The sequence below is a fragment of the Papaver somniferum genome, chromosome 1 (assembly GCF_003573695.1).
Source record: "Papaver somniferum cultivar HN1 chromosome 1, ASM357369v1, whole genome shotgun sequence".
NCBI lineage: Eukaryota > Viridiplantae > Streptophyta > Magnoliopsida > Ranunculales > Papaveraceae > Papaver > Papaver somniferum.
Window position 1 is genome coordinate 124,844,983 of NC_039358.1, and position 13,143 is coordinate 124,858,125.

Below are 13,143 nucleotides of genomic sequence, written 5' to 3' on the forward strand. Positions count from 1 at the left end.
AATTTTTTAAAGCAAGCTAAATCCTCTTCATGCCCACTAGATGGATCCAATTTCTTTTCTAGGATAAAACCTTTAGATGAAATCTTTTCAAAAATTCTAGCACAAGAATCATCCACAAACCTAATCCTAAAATAATTTTGGTCACAAGGAAAATCCATGCTAGAGGTATTTGAGCTTTTGGAGCTTCTTTTTGAACCTTTAGAATTCATCATGAGATCTAAGAAATTGAAAGGAACAAGAGGAATTTACTTATTTGGAGTGAATATTGAACACACTTTCTTTCAATTTCTCCAAAGAGGCTTCAATGGAGGAAACACACAAAACCCTAGAGGTTCACTATGCGGACGGGTGATGACGAAGAGGGTGCGCGAACTTCTTCTTTATAAGACCAATAATATGCTTGGACCCGTTTGTGAACCGCAACCCACACAAGGAAAGTGGGATTTTCTTAGCCGTTTGCACATCAAAGGTTATGCATCCCGTGACAACACACTTTTATGAGAGACGATGGATGCAGTAGAAAGCTTTATTTGGTATTCTAAAAGAGAATAACAAAACTATACACAACTCAAACATTTCTTGCCCCATTCCAAGATATATACAAATGGGGTTGTGCCAGGCTTGTTACCAAGAGGCATAATGTGCAGAGGAATTATCATGCAACATTTCTGGTTGATATGTGTGAACAGACCCCGTGATATAATCAACGTAATGATGATAATCAGGGCAGTCAGAGCCTTCTATGCTTCGTTTAATCTGGCTAGAAGGAAAATTCTTCTGAATCCTAGGTTGTACAATATTATTCGATGGTTTAAGATGTACAAAACTTTTTTCGGAAGGATTCTTAGACTTAACAGAATTAAGTTTTTCTAAGAGTTTAAAAACGCCTTCGAACGCTCTAAATAAATCTTTATCAATTGATCTATTACGATAGTATTCCTCAAAGATATCAAGAGTTAATCTAGTGAGGGTCCATATCCTTGAGCGTGACGAACGTTTCCTCAATCTTCCCTTCTTTTTATTTTTTCCTTTAGATTGGTTCTCATCATCTAAATTTTCCTTTTTAGATGAAATGAGATTATCATGTGAACCCGGAGGTTTTAACCATAATAATCCTTGAGCAATCTTTAAGGATTTCTGGCGTGCGTTACAGATGCCAAGAGCAAGTTTTCCAAAGAAATTTCCCATGGGACAATTTTTAAGGAACGAACAAACACAAACTAATGCGGATATATACTCAAGCAAATAGAAATCTGCGACGAGTCTTTATCAAATACTAGAGAGATAACTTGGATGGTACCAAAGAGCAATATCCAAGTGTCAATCAATTTAAATCAACAACCAAAAGGTCGGATATTCTAATTGATTGATCAACGCACACTGTATTAAGCCGCTACAGATACTAGACTACTCCAAATTAACTTCGGTTTGGACTGTAGTTGAACCCCAATCAATCTCACACTGATCCAAGGTACAGTTGCGCTTCTTACGTCTCTGATCCCAGCAGGATACTACGCACTTGATTCCCTTAGCTGATGTCACCCATAACTAAGAGTTTCTACGACCAAAAGTCGAAGACTTTAATAAACAAATCTGTATCACACATAAAAGTCTACGATAATAGATAAATCCGTTTCCCACGAATATACCTATGAGTTTTGTTCCATCTTTTGATAAATCAAGGTGACCAAGAACCAATTCATAACCCGGACTTATATTCCCGAAGAACAACCTAGTATTATCAATCACCTCACAATAATCTTAATCGACGCAGCGAAAAAAAGATATTGCAGAATCACAAACGATGAGACGAAGTGTTTGTGATTTCTTTTATATCTTTGCCTATCGGAGATATCAATCTCAAGCCAATTATTACAATTGTACTCGTACGATAGAAACAACAAGATCAGATCACACAACTACAAGAAAGTAGTATCGGTCTGGCTTCACAATCCCAATGAATTCTTTAAGTCGTTAACCTGGTTTAGAAGAAGAAACCAAAGGTTAAAGGAGAATCGACTCTAGCTTAGCACAACTAGTATCACACATAAGGTGTGGGTATTAGGTTTCCCAGTTGCTAGAGTTCTCCCTTATATAGTCTTTCAAATCAGGGTTTGCAATCAATGTTAGCTTGGTAACAAAGCATTCAACATTCACCGTTAGATGAAAACCTGATTAGATTCAAGCTAATATCTTTCAACCGTTAGATCGAAAACTAGCTTGTTACACACAAATGAAATGCACGTTTCTAGGCTTGTGTAATGATAGGCTTTCGGGATTGCTTATATGTGATAACTGCAATCGCACGGTGTCTAACTAGTAGACAGAGGCAAGTACAGGTCGTTCCCACGAGGAGCGGTGGAAATACCGTAATCAATATCTAATAAGTTAACCAGGAATTATGTTTTTGGATTTTTAGAATTATAAAACCAAAGAAAATAAATTAAACTAATAAAATGAATCCAATGAAAAAGTTGGTAACCAGGGTTTATAGTATTCACCACTATTTATATTCAATTACTGAAATGAAACATAATTCATGAATACTTAATTATCGTTCGTTCTATCGACATCACCTATTATATGTACTAGAATCGCAAATATCACGGGGACACCCTAAACATGGCGCATCAAAAGACTAAACCCAAGCACGCACCATCAAATTGCGTTAGCGAGAAAGTTATACGAAACTTAATACAGGTTCGCAAATAATATATGGCTATTCTAAGCATACCCCATCAAAGGATTTACAAAAGCATCAAATATCAGATAATGAGATAAAAATATTTGTGACCCTAACAATTATGCACAAAGGTTATACTAAACCGGTGAAGCAACAACCCATATTTTGGTAAATCCATAAATAATATCAAGAATTAATAAAATCAATTCATAATAGTCTTTGCTCAATTTTATTCAATTCCAAAATAGTCTAATACTCCAAGTGGTTTCAATCTATAAAACCCTAGTTACAAGATCTTAGCAAGACATGGCTTTCTCAAAAGCCATAAATATATTAAGAGAATCACAAACAAAAACAAATGGGAATCGAAAAAATGGAACTTCAAACTGTAATCCACTCTTCCTCACTGTTGCTGCGCCTCCCTTTGTTTCTATGCCTCTTCTCGGCTCTGCAGCTGGCCTCCTTTGTTAAGTTTTTGTTCCTTTCTTTATAGAGAAAAATACGGTTCAGTCCAAAAATCATTCCAAATGTACAGTTTAGTCCAGTCCGAGTCAACTAGGTACAAATTAGTCCAAAAATATGGAAAGTACACTAATAACCCTCATTATTTACCATTTAGTCCAAATATTTGCAATTTAGTCCACACTGACTCATGATGATGTCAACAATTTTAAATAATATAAAAAATAATTAAAAACAATTTATCTTTTGAACTGCTCGTCCAAAATCGACAAACTTTATATATTTGGAAAGCATTTTTCGAGAGTTACAAAAGGAGTACCCATATGACTATATAATTTTCATTTTTAAATTTTTTTAATTTACATTGGTGTGTACAATAATGTACACCACTGCAAAGATCCAAAAAATCCATGATATCCAAACTGCCACCCTAATCGCACAGACTGAGAAAAATACCAAGCCAATCTCCAGTTGGATAACATCCATATTTGCATAGGTAAATTTAGCAGATAACCTGCATCGAGGACAAACCAATGAACATAAGAAATCGAAACTTGGAAAGAAAGTGATTATCCTTTCACTAACATCCACATAAGAAAACAAAACAAGAAAACGACCAAAATAAAAAGTTACTTAGTTTATGGTCAGAGACACAATCCATGTGGGCATTACTACACAAACTTAATATGCATTCGAAACATCCCAGTACAGTGATTCATTGCACTTTACCAAAAAGGAGATTACTAACATACATAACAGATCAATCATACTCATACCCAGACCTACTTTTTCATGAGAAGTATATTGGTGCATCAATATATTCATCCATGTGAAACATTCCTAAAACTGATCCTTCATAGCCACAAAAAAACCTACTTTTTCATTGAAAATATATTGGTGCACCAATATGTACACCCCTGCAAAACATGCACAAAATGGATCATTCATATTCAAACTCGGGCAACACTTTTTCATGGAAATTATACAGGTACACCAATGTGTACACCCCTGCAAAACATGCAGAAAAACGATCATTCATAACCACACACACACACCTACTTTTACATGGGAATCACAGAGGTGCACCAATACGTACACCGCTTAAAAACATGCATAAAGCTAATCATTCACAACCGCACACAAACCAATTTTTCATGGGAGTTACTTCCCACAGGTGAACCAATATGTACACCGTTGTAAAATAAAGGATACTCATTTTTTCATAAGATTTACACAGGTGCACCAATATGTACACCCCTGTAAAACATGCACAACACCAATCATTCATATTAACAATCAACAAGTTTATAACTATATACACATTAGCTACGTACCTCTATTATTGTGAATGTTGTACGAAGTTTCTCCTCTTTCTCCTTATTATGAACCATTAAAAGAAGTTGTAACCTATCCAAGTCTTCTCTTTGCATGCTGACACACAAAATTCCAGTTCCATGCTTTATAATAACCGTCATAGCTCTAGGATTTGTTAATCTGATGCCATTATTAAATCTCCTTCATATTCTCTATCGTCGTCATCAACAACAATGACCATCTGCAAGATAGACTCAAAAAAATTAAATCAAATCATGGACAACTCGATCATTCCATTTCAAACCCAATTCCGAGATAAGGGTACACCAATATGTACACTTGTATTACAGGTGCACCAATTTGTACACTTGTTTTACAGGTGCACCAATATGTACACTTGTATTAACAATCAGCATGTGTATACTAGTTTATACACCCTAGTTATTTACGTATATATTAGCTTAATGAGTCATTTTACCACATATGTACTATTTTGTACACCCTAGTTATTTAGGCAAGCGTAAGCATAAAGAGTCTTTTTTTCACATGTGTATAAGTATGTACACCCTAATTACTTACCTCAAAACATGCACCATTTTCATATAATCACGACATAGAATTGTGAGTGCAAAAATACTATTCATTGGGGCATAACTAGAATAACGAACTTAATTTAAATATGCTTGTACGCGAGCAAATTAATAAAAAAACAATTGATTGCTGGTGGTCAGGAAATGAAAAAGACATATAGTACTTTCGATTTAATTCTAGAAAACAAATCCAAAAGAGTTTCATGAAACACAGAATGTCAAGCCGTCATCACATGAATTCAAGACTTAAAATCACAGGACTTAAAAATAATTTTCAAACATATATAAATACAAAGGGGATGCAAGTATAACAAGTAACTCTTCTATGTAAACGAATCGAAATCACCATAATCCTAAACAGGCAAAAGTTGTAGTGAATCTATGCTACGAACGGAACTCACAACCATCGGGAATTTTTGTACCAAAAAATGGTCCAAAGAAAATGAGCTTCTAACAGAAAAAAAGAGAAAATAAAAAAAAATCACAAAGCCCATAGCTTAACATAGAATGGAGAATCCATACCATGATAACACCAATCAAAGTTTTTATTATTGACAACTAAATATACAATTTAAAGAATAAAAAACTTGCATTAATTAACAATAAACAAAAGTTTCATAATCAGCAAAGTCAACTGAAGCTCTTGTTAGTTAACAACACACAGGGAATTTAATTGGAACTATTAAAGCATTCAAACAAATTAACGAATAAGTTAAAGAAATTTTCATTTCTTATCAAGCATGTGTTGTTCCTATTGCAAGAAAAGTATTTCAAGCCGCTACTGTCATTCCCCTTAGTTCTATTTTTCATTCTAGGATGGAATAGTAAGAAACATATCAACGTTAATAGATTTTAAAACACTTGGAAAATTAAGAGATAGTTCTGTATCAAAATATCCACCAATGTGCGACATCAACAAATTTAACGCGATACATGTGGAGGCATATCAAAAATATCAAATATGGAAACGCATACATGAAATGCATATGAAGAACCTTAAATTAAGCCCATATGCCTGTTTTCAAGTCCTCGGGGAAAACTTCTAAATTATCCCGTGTTTGAAAGTATTTCAATTTCAAAATTAGTTGATGGGTAATGAAGATTCAGGTTCGCTGATTATGAATATGAAATCATATTTTAAGATCGAAAAAAAGATTGAGAGATCAATCAAATCTTATACATGAACCTTAAAAAAATTTAATGACTTTTTCCCCGTAAATTATAGGTCAAAATGAAATAACGATGAGATAATCTAGGTTGGAAGGAAATAAAAATTTAAGAAGAAAAAAATACCTCTCTCTCATCAATTTTCAGTGAGTCATTGGATTTCATCTTCAGGAATAGGGAAGATGATTACAAATATCATTTTCAACTATAAGTAATTTCTTCTTCAGGAACAAAGATCTGACCGATTGGTGTTTACGATCATAATAAGCGAAAAACAGTAACCAAAATCAAATTTAAACCTGAAAAGCTTTCTCCATCAAAAATCGCCTCTCTCTAACGGTTTCTCCTACAAACTAAAAATCTCAGATCTAGAATAAAAGTATTGAAATGTAGATTGAAATACTGAAGGATATTTTGGGTAATAAAATAACGTAAGAAATATAGGATCGGTGAGAATTTGGACTGACTCGTCCATATTTGGACTAAACTGTTGGAGGCGGGGATTTTTTGGGCTAGAGAGTACTAGGCCTGAGATGAGTGGACTAAAACGTTCCAAGCCCAATAACTTTGGGACTAAACGTCAATTTCTACTTCTTTATAAGGAATGATTTTTTAGGGACCATGGTTTTTTTGAGGGGACCATGGTTTTATTAGGCCACCTTCCCTATAGTGATAAGGGGTGTCCTAAAATGTTGAAATGACTAACCTACCCTTAACCTAATTTAATTTAAAACCAACCTAATAACCACCTATATATATAACCACCACCACCTCCTCCCACAACCACCGCCCACCACCGCCGATTACCACCACCACCACCTCCGATTATCACCACCACCAACCAACGATTACCACCACCACCACCACTGATTACCACCACCACCACCTCCGATTATCACCACCACCAACCACCGATTACCTCCTCCTCCCACCACCACCACCGCCTATTTAAGAAATGTAACAACATCAATGCAATCACAATTAAGTTCGGTTACATAATAATTTTATCGAGTATAAAAGATGCCAGCCGCAACCTGATTCTGCCATGGAACCACTCCGGATGTATTTTCCAACAAACCCTTCGCTTTAATTTGATTTTGATTGCTTCAATCGAATAGAAATCATCAAAATAGGGTTTTAATAGGAGTTACAGAGCTATGTTCGGTTAGGTCGATTTTCCAAAAACCCCTAGTTTACTAACCGAACTTCTTGAAAATGAAGAACACGAAGAACAGTTCGGTTCTATTGGATTTAAAACTAAGTCATCGAACTCTCTGTTCGGTTGTTTCGCAAAAAAATTAAAATTACAAAGTAACCGAACTCCACCCTTAGAACCGAAAAAAAAAATCCAGTATAACCGAACTGTGTTGTTGTGGCCATTATGTTGAGTTCCAAAATAACCGAACTTAGCCAATAGAGTTCAGTTTGTTCGCAAAAAAATTTAAAACTACAAAGTAACCGAACTTAGCCAATAGACGCTAGAAGTTCACATTTTTTTTTGTTTGTTAAGTTCGGTAACTTCACAATTTTATCGTAGAAACCGAACTCAGAGTTCGGTTGGTTAGCTGTCAGGTTCAAGTTTGCGAAAGAACCGAACTTTGTAAACTTATATACTCTTATATTACGTAAAGTTCGGTTAGATCAAAAGTGCATGCATGCGAACCAACCGAACTTTGTACACCAAAGTTCGGTTAATTGAGAACCAACCGAACATAATGCTGTAACTCCTAGAAATTATTAGAGAGTTCGGTAACCTGCGTGTTTGGAACAAGTAACCGAACTACACTTTCAGATGAGTTCGGTTACTTGTTCATCTCACGGGGCAACCGAACTACAGCTTCAGATGAGTTCGGTTACTTGTTCTTCATATAAAGTAACCGAACTCCAGATTCAAATGATTTTGGTTACTTGTTCTTCATATAAAGTAATCGAACTGTTCAAAATCCAGTTCAAATCCGGATCATTTTGAAGATTAACAAATATTCTAGGAGAGGATGGAGATGAAGAATCGGATGAGTTTTCATCATTTGAATACTCAAACTTAGTGAATTGGAAAAAAAAATTATTTTCCATGTTTTTCTCCTTCATCTTCTCTAACTCTACTCTCTCAATAATTCTACTCAACTAATAATAAACCCATCTTTTAATTTAATCTCACTAATTGTTTTTAACTAAGTCATTCACTAATCATAACCTAAAATTAATTAAGAGGGTAGATTAGGTATTAAATAAATAACTAGATATGGGGTGACCTAGAATTACTTCTAATGCCTTTACCCAAAATAAAATCATGGTCCCCAAAAAAAACCATGGTCCCCAAAAAATCGTTCTTTATAAGCTGCTGCGAATAAGCACAACTGAAACCCAGCCGAATGCTAAGGCCCAGTCCACTACCAGCTCCAGCTTCCAAATCCATGGTCTTTTCAAAGTCCGACTGCACCTCACTCGAACCAAAATCTTCACACAAAACTGATGCAAGCAACACCAGCATCACATGTAACTCTACACTGCCGAATCATTCTCCCATTCTCCATTCGATTCTCCATCTCCATTCGCTGCCATAATCCGACCGCAGCTCAGTTCATACGATAACACTGAGATCCAGACCAAGCCATTCTTCTTAACTCGGCCACAACAAACTTCTATTCCCTGGCCTTCTACGGTTCTTCTTCCACTGACTGCAACCAGCTCAACACCAAACAAACCAGCACCCATTCTTCATCTCTATCTCCAAAACTCGACCAGCTGCATCCAACGCCGGAGTTCAGCTCACTGTTGACTCAACTTTACCGAACACAGTGACACTAGAGCTGCTCCGATTCATTCTTGACAAATCTCCCAAATCCAGACCCTTCATTCTCGATGCTGCCCTATGAATTAACCACAATTCATACCATCCCACTCAAACACGCACATCACTGCCCGTTCTGTTGCCAATGACGCTGAACTGCTGCGAATGCAACCATCTCGGCATCTTACTCGATTCACATACCAGTTTTGGTCTAAGCATTTGCTGTCATCTTCTTCCATGCGAATCCAAGCCAAAACACCACAATTCGCAGCCCAAAGTTAACCTACAACAAATATACATTCTCCATCACTTCCGTTCACATCATATCGTCGACGCAAACCATCAGTTCGTTGCATCTTGCCATGTAAACAACACCAGCGGCCATCCTCCATGCAATCGACCAGCCCCACATAGATACTGGCAGACTGAATACACCACTCTCATGAACTTCCGGTAAACACCAATGATTCAACCAACTTCAGTTCATATGCAGCTGAGATATTTCTCAATAACAACTTCAGTTCCGTCACACTGATCCCTGAACTGAACTCCATCTGCATTGATTGAATCCTCCACTATTAACATCAGTTTGAGAACATAATCACTTCTCATCTCGTTTAGCCGGCAGCTGCTTCGACAGAAGAGTCAAATTGATACCCGGACTCTTCTCTGATACGAACATTAAAATGATAAGAAGAAAAGGCCACAAGTACTAGCTGTACACATACTCCACTAATACACATGTCACTCTAATAGGTTCAGGAGTTGCAGTCCTCAGGTGCACAACACTTCTAGTGGGCTACATATATCACTTGATCTTTACTGGCCTTGATGGGGCTAAGTGGTGCCAACAAGCATACATGGACAGCCACATTCAATTCATCTCTTTCGCGGCAAAGCCCATTTAAGCAGTTTATGCGTTTATTCCTTGGATGATCGAAATACGCTTGGACTTTCTACAAAAACACTAAAATAGTGTTGTTAACCAATATATCGAGTCCTAGATAATATAAATATGGGTATAAAATGTAGCATTTACGTGCTTATCATGTAACCGTATCCAAACTTGTACATTTGTTGGTTCAACAATAGTCAACCAAATGGTTAGCCATATGATCACTTTCATATCAACCATATTCTTCTTCATCATAACTAGTTCAAGTGACTCAAATGAACTAGTTAGAGAGTTGTTCAATTGCAAGGAAATCTTATGTAACTACACAAGATACAATTAAAGTAAAAACGATTTGATTCACTCGAATCGGTTCATGAACTATATAGCCACGGTTTGCAATTAGCATTCCTTAGTTTATATAAGAATAAGTTCACAAACATAGTTTGTAGATATAACCTACTCAATTTCGCGGACTGGGTTCGCGGACTTAAGTTCGCGGACTTGGCTCACGCCACTATTCCGGTTCTCTTGATCAACAAAGTTCGCAAACTTCGGTTCAAGGAATAAGGACTTATACATATATGTGTTTCCACAACAATGCTTATATCCTCTAATGGTTATTCTATAGTTGTTATTCACAAACTATTTTTCGCCAAATTAAGCAATTTTCAAAGTGATTGAAACTTGTCATGACTTTCGTCACTAGGTAAAGATGAACTTGGCTAAAGCGAAAGCTTACCAACACATATTTCGAGAAATAGATAGGCGAGATAAACTCGCCTCGAAATAGCAAATGTATATAATCTAAGTCTATATAGTAAAACGACTTTTGTCTCAAGATAGGAGATAAATAGACTTTTGAGTGATAGATAAGTTCAAGTCTCCACATACCTTTTAGTCGATGAAGATCCACTGGTTCCTTGAGTAGTCCTTCGTCTTGTATGATGATTGTCATGGAGTTCTTGAACTCAACTACACTTTCTATCCTAGTCCGAGACCTTAGCTATAGTAGACTAGAAATCAAGACTTATAGTTTTGATCACTAACATTGACAAACATTCTTGAGATAGCAACGCATGCGAGTTCGACCGAGCAATGCTCTAACAATTAGCACCAGACCAGGCTTTATGTACAACTCTTTTGAGTTACCCTCTTTTTTTTCCCTCAAAAAAATCATGTTGAAGAGTCGTTATTTTATTTAGAGTGTACTGCGGAATTCTGAAACAACTCATTTGATAATTAAGAATCGTTTCAATAATGCATTTAATAAGGACTCCTCTGTCGGCAGGAGAAACAATCTTATTTTTCAACCTTTTAACCTACCAAAAACTCTTCCTATTCGTGGTTCAAAACATGCTATTTAGGAAGTATTTGTGAAAAGAAGATCCCCAAGGTATTTATCATCTATCTTGATTTTCTGGACTTTTAGGATTGTGATTATGATTTTCTGAAATTTATTAGGAAATCTACTACTAAAAAAAAAAACCCGATTTTTGAAAGTTTATAAGCTGGCCCGAACCTTCATTAAAAGTATATTGAAAATTTTAAATATGTTTTTACTTTCAATGAGGTTAGCACTAGCAAAAATTAAAAAATCATATGCAAAAAGCAGATGATTGATAGGAGGGCCATCTTTGGCAGCGACGGAAGCAGGATTGCAAGTTTAGGTGGGCTAAAATGACACTATGGGCTAACCCTTAAAGTTCTAGGGGGCTATTATTATTTTTTTTCCAAAAAACACACAGAAAAAAGATGTTTTTAGGTCATTTCTAGAGATTTGGGGGTGGCTGGAGCACCCCTAAGCCACCCCCCAGTACCGTCCCTGATCTTTGGTAACCTTAATACCGTGGATTAACCCTTTTTTTTGAGTAGCTGTAAAAAAACATGACGAACTTTCCATACAAAGAATAAAAAGGCAAGGATATCGGGATCTCCTTGCCTTATTCCTCTAGAAGGGGAGAAACTCTTCCCCATAGAACCATTTAAAAACACATAAATAGTAGTTATACTTATGCACTAGTGAATAAGATCAATCAAGAATTAAGACAAAACCCATTTTTCTAAATACATCTAAGAGAAAATCCATTCGGCCTTGTCGAACGCTTTAGACATATCAATCTTTAAGCCTAAAATAACCTGTATTACCTTTCTTTTTTTCTTTTTCTTTTCATAATTTGTATTAATTCATGAGATATTATTATGTTGTCAGAAATCTTCCTATTTGGAACATAAGCCGATTAAAAAAAAAGAAGAAATCAGTTTATCTAAAAGAGGTTTTATTCTACTAGCCAAAAGTTTAGAAATTATTTTATAAGTGGTATTGCATAAACTTATCGGCCTGAAGTGACTAGCTTCATCTCTATCTGGATTTTTGGTTTTCGGGATCAGAGAAATGAAAGTAATTATTCATCTCCTTAAGAAGAAATCTAAAGTTAAAAAATGTTTGAACTATAAAAGGATATCCAAAGAAACAAGATCCGAATTTTTCTGAAAGACAGCAGCTGGGATCCATCCATCACCGGAGAAGAAGATGGAGTCATTTTAAAGACAATCTTTTCTATTTCCTTATATTGAGAAGTTTTCATAAGGACTAAGTTGTAATTTTCAATAAGACAATAACCATATAAGGAATATTAGATAAAATATCACTGTTAATTTCAGTATTTATAGTAGTCGCCATTTTAGAGAAGTGTAACACTTCTTTTATCTGGCTTCTACTTTCCCTCCAAATTCTATTTTCATTTTTGATTGCAGTTATTCTATTTCTCAGAGCTCTAGTTCTCACAAGATCATGAAAGTAACCAGTATTTTTATCTCCTAAGTTCAAGAGTTTATCATTACTTTTGATTTTAAAAAAAGATTCATTAATATTGTACCACTTCTCAACTTCCATATTTAATTGTTTCAAAGTTTCAAATTTATTTTTGGCCTGACTGTTATTATTAAACTTTTCAAGATTGGTTATCACCTGATCAAGCCTTAAATGAACATTACCAAACTGATTCTTATTCCAAAGAATTTTTGCAAACAGACAATTTTTGAACAACTTGAAAGGAAGGGGAATCATCATGATGAATTAACTAGGAATCATTTACAATATATATACAAGACTTTTCATCTAGCCAAGTACCAAAACATTTAAGCACCGTCTTTCCTATCGTGTTTTGTACGTAAGATTATCGAACCATGATCTGAAGGTATCGTACTCAGATGGGAAACCTTGGAATCCGGAAAGAGGGAG

The 13,143-nt window shown here is 35.6% G+C and overlaps 1 long non-coding RNA gene across 1 annotated transcript; it reads right to left on the bottom strand.

Moving 5' to 3' along the window:
* Window positions 1–3,373: 3,373 nt before the first annotated feature.
* On the bottom strand, window positions 3,374–6,564 carry LOC113332524. Its single transcript, XR_003351570.1, has 3 exons — window positions 6,343–6,564; window positions 4,480–4,700; window positions 3,374–3,659 (listed from the first exon to the last, which is right to left on the bottom strand). It is a non-coding gene; the product is annotated as an uncharacterized LOC113332524 (long non-coding RNA).
* Window positions 6,565–13,143: the final 6,579 nt, after the last annotated feature.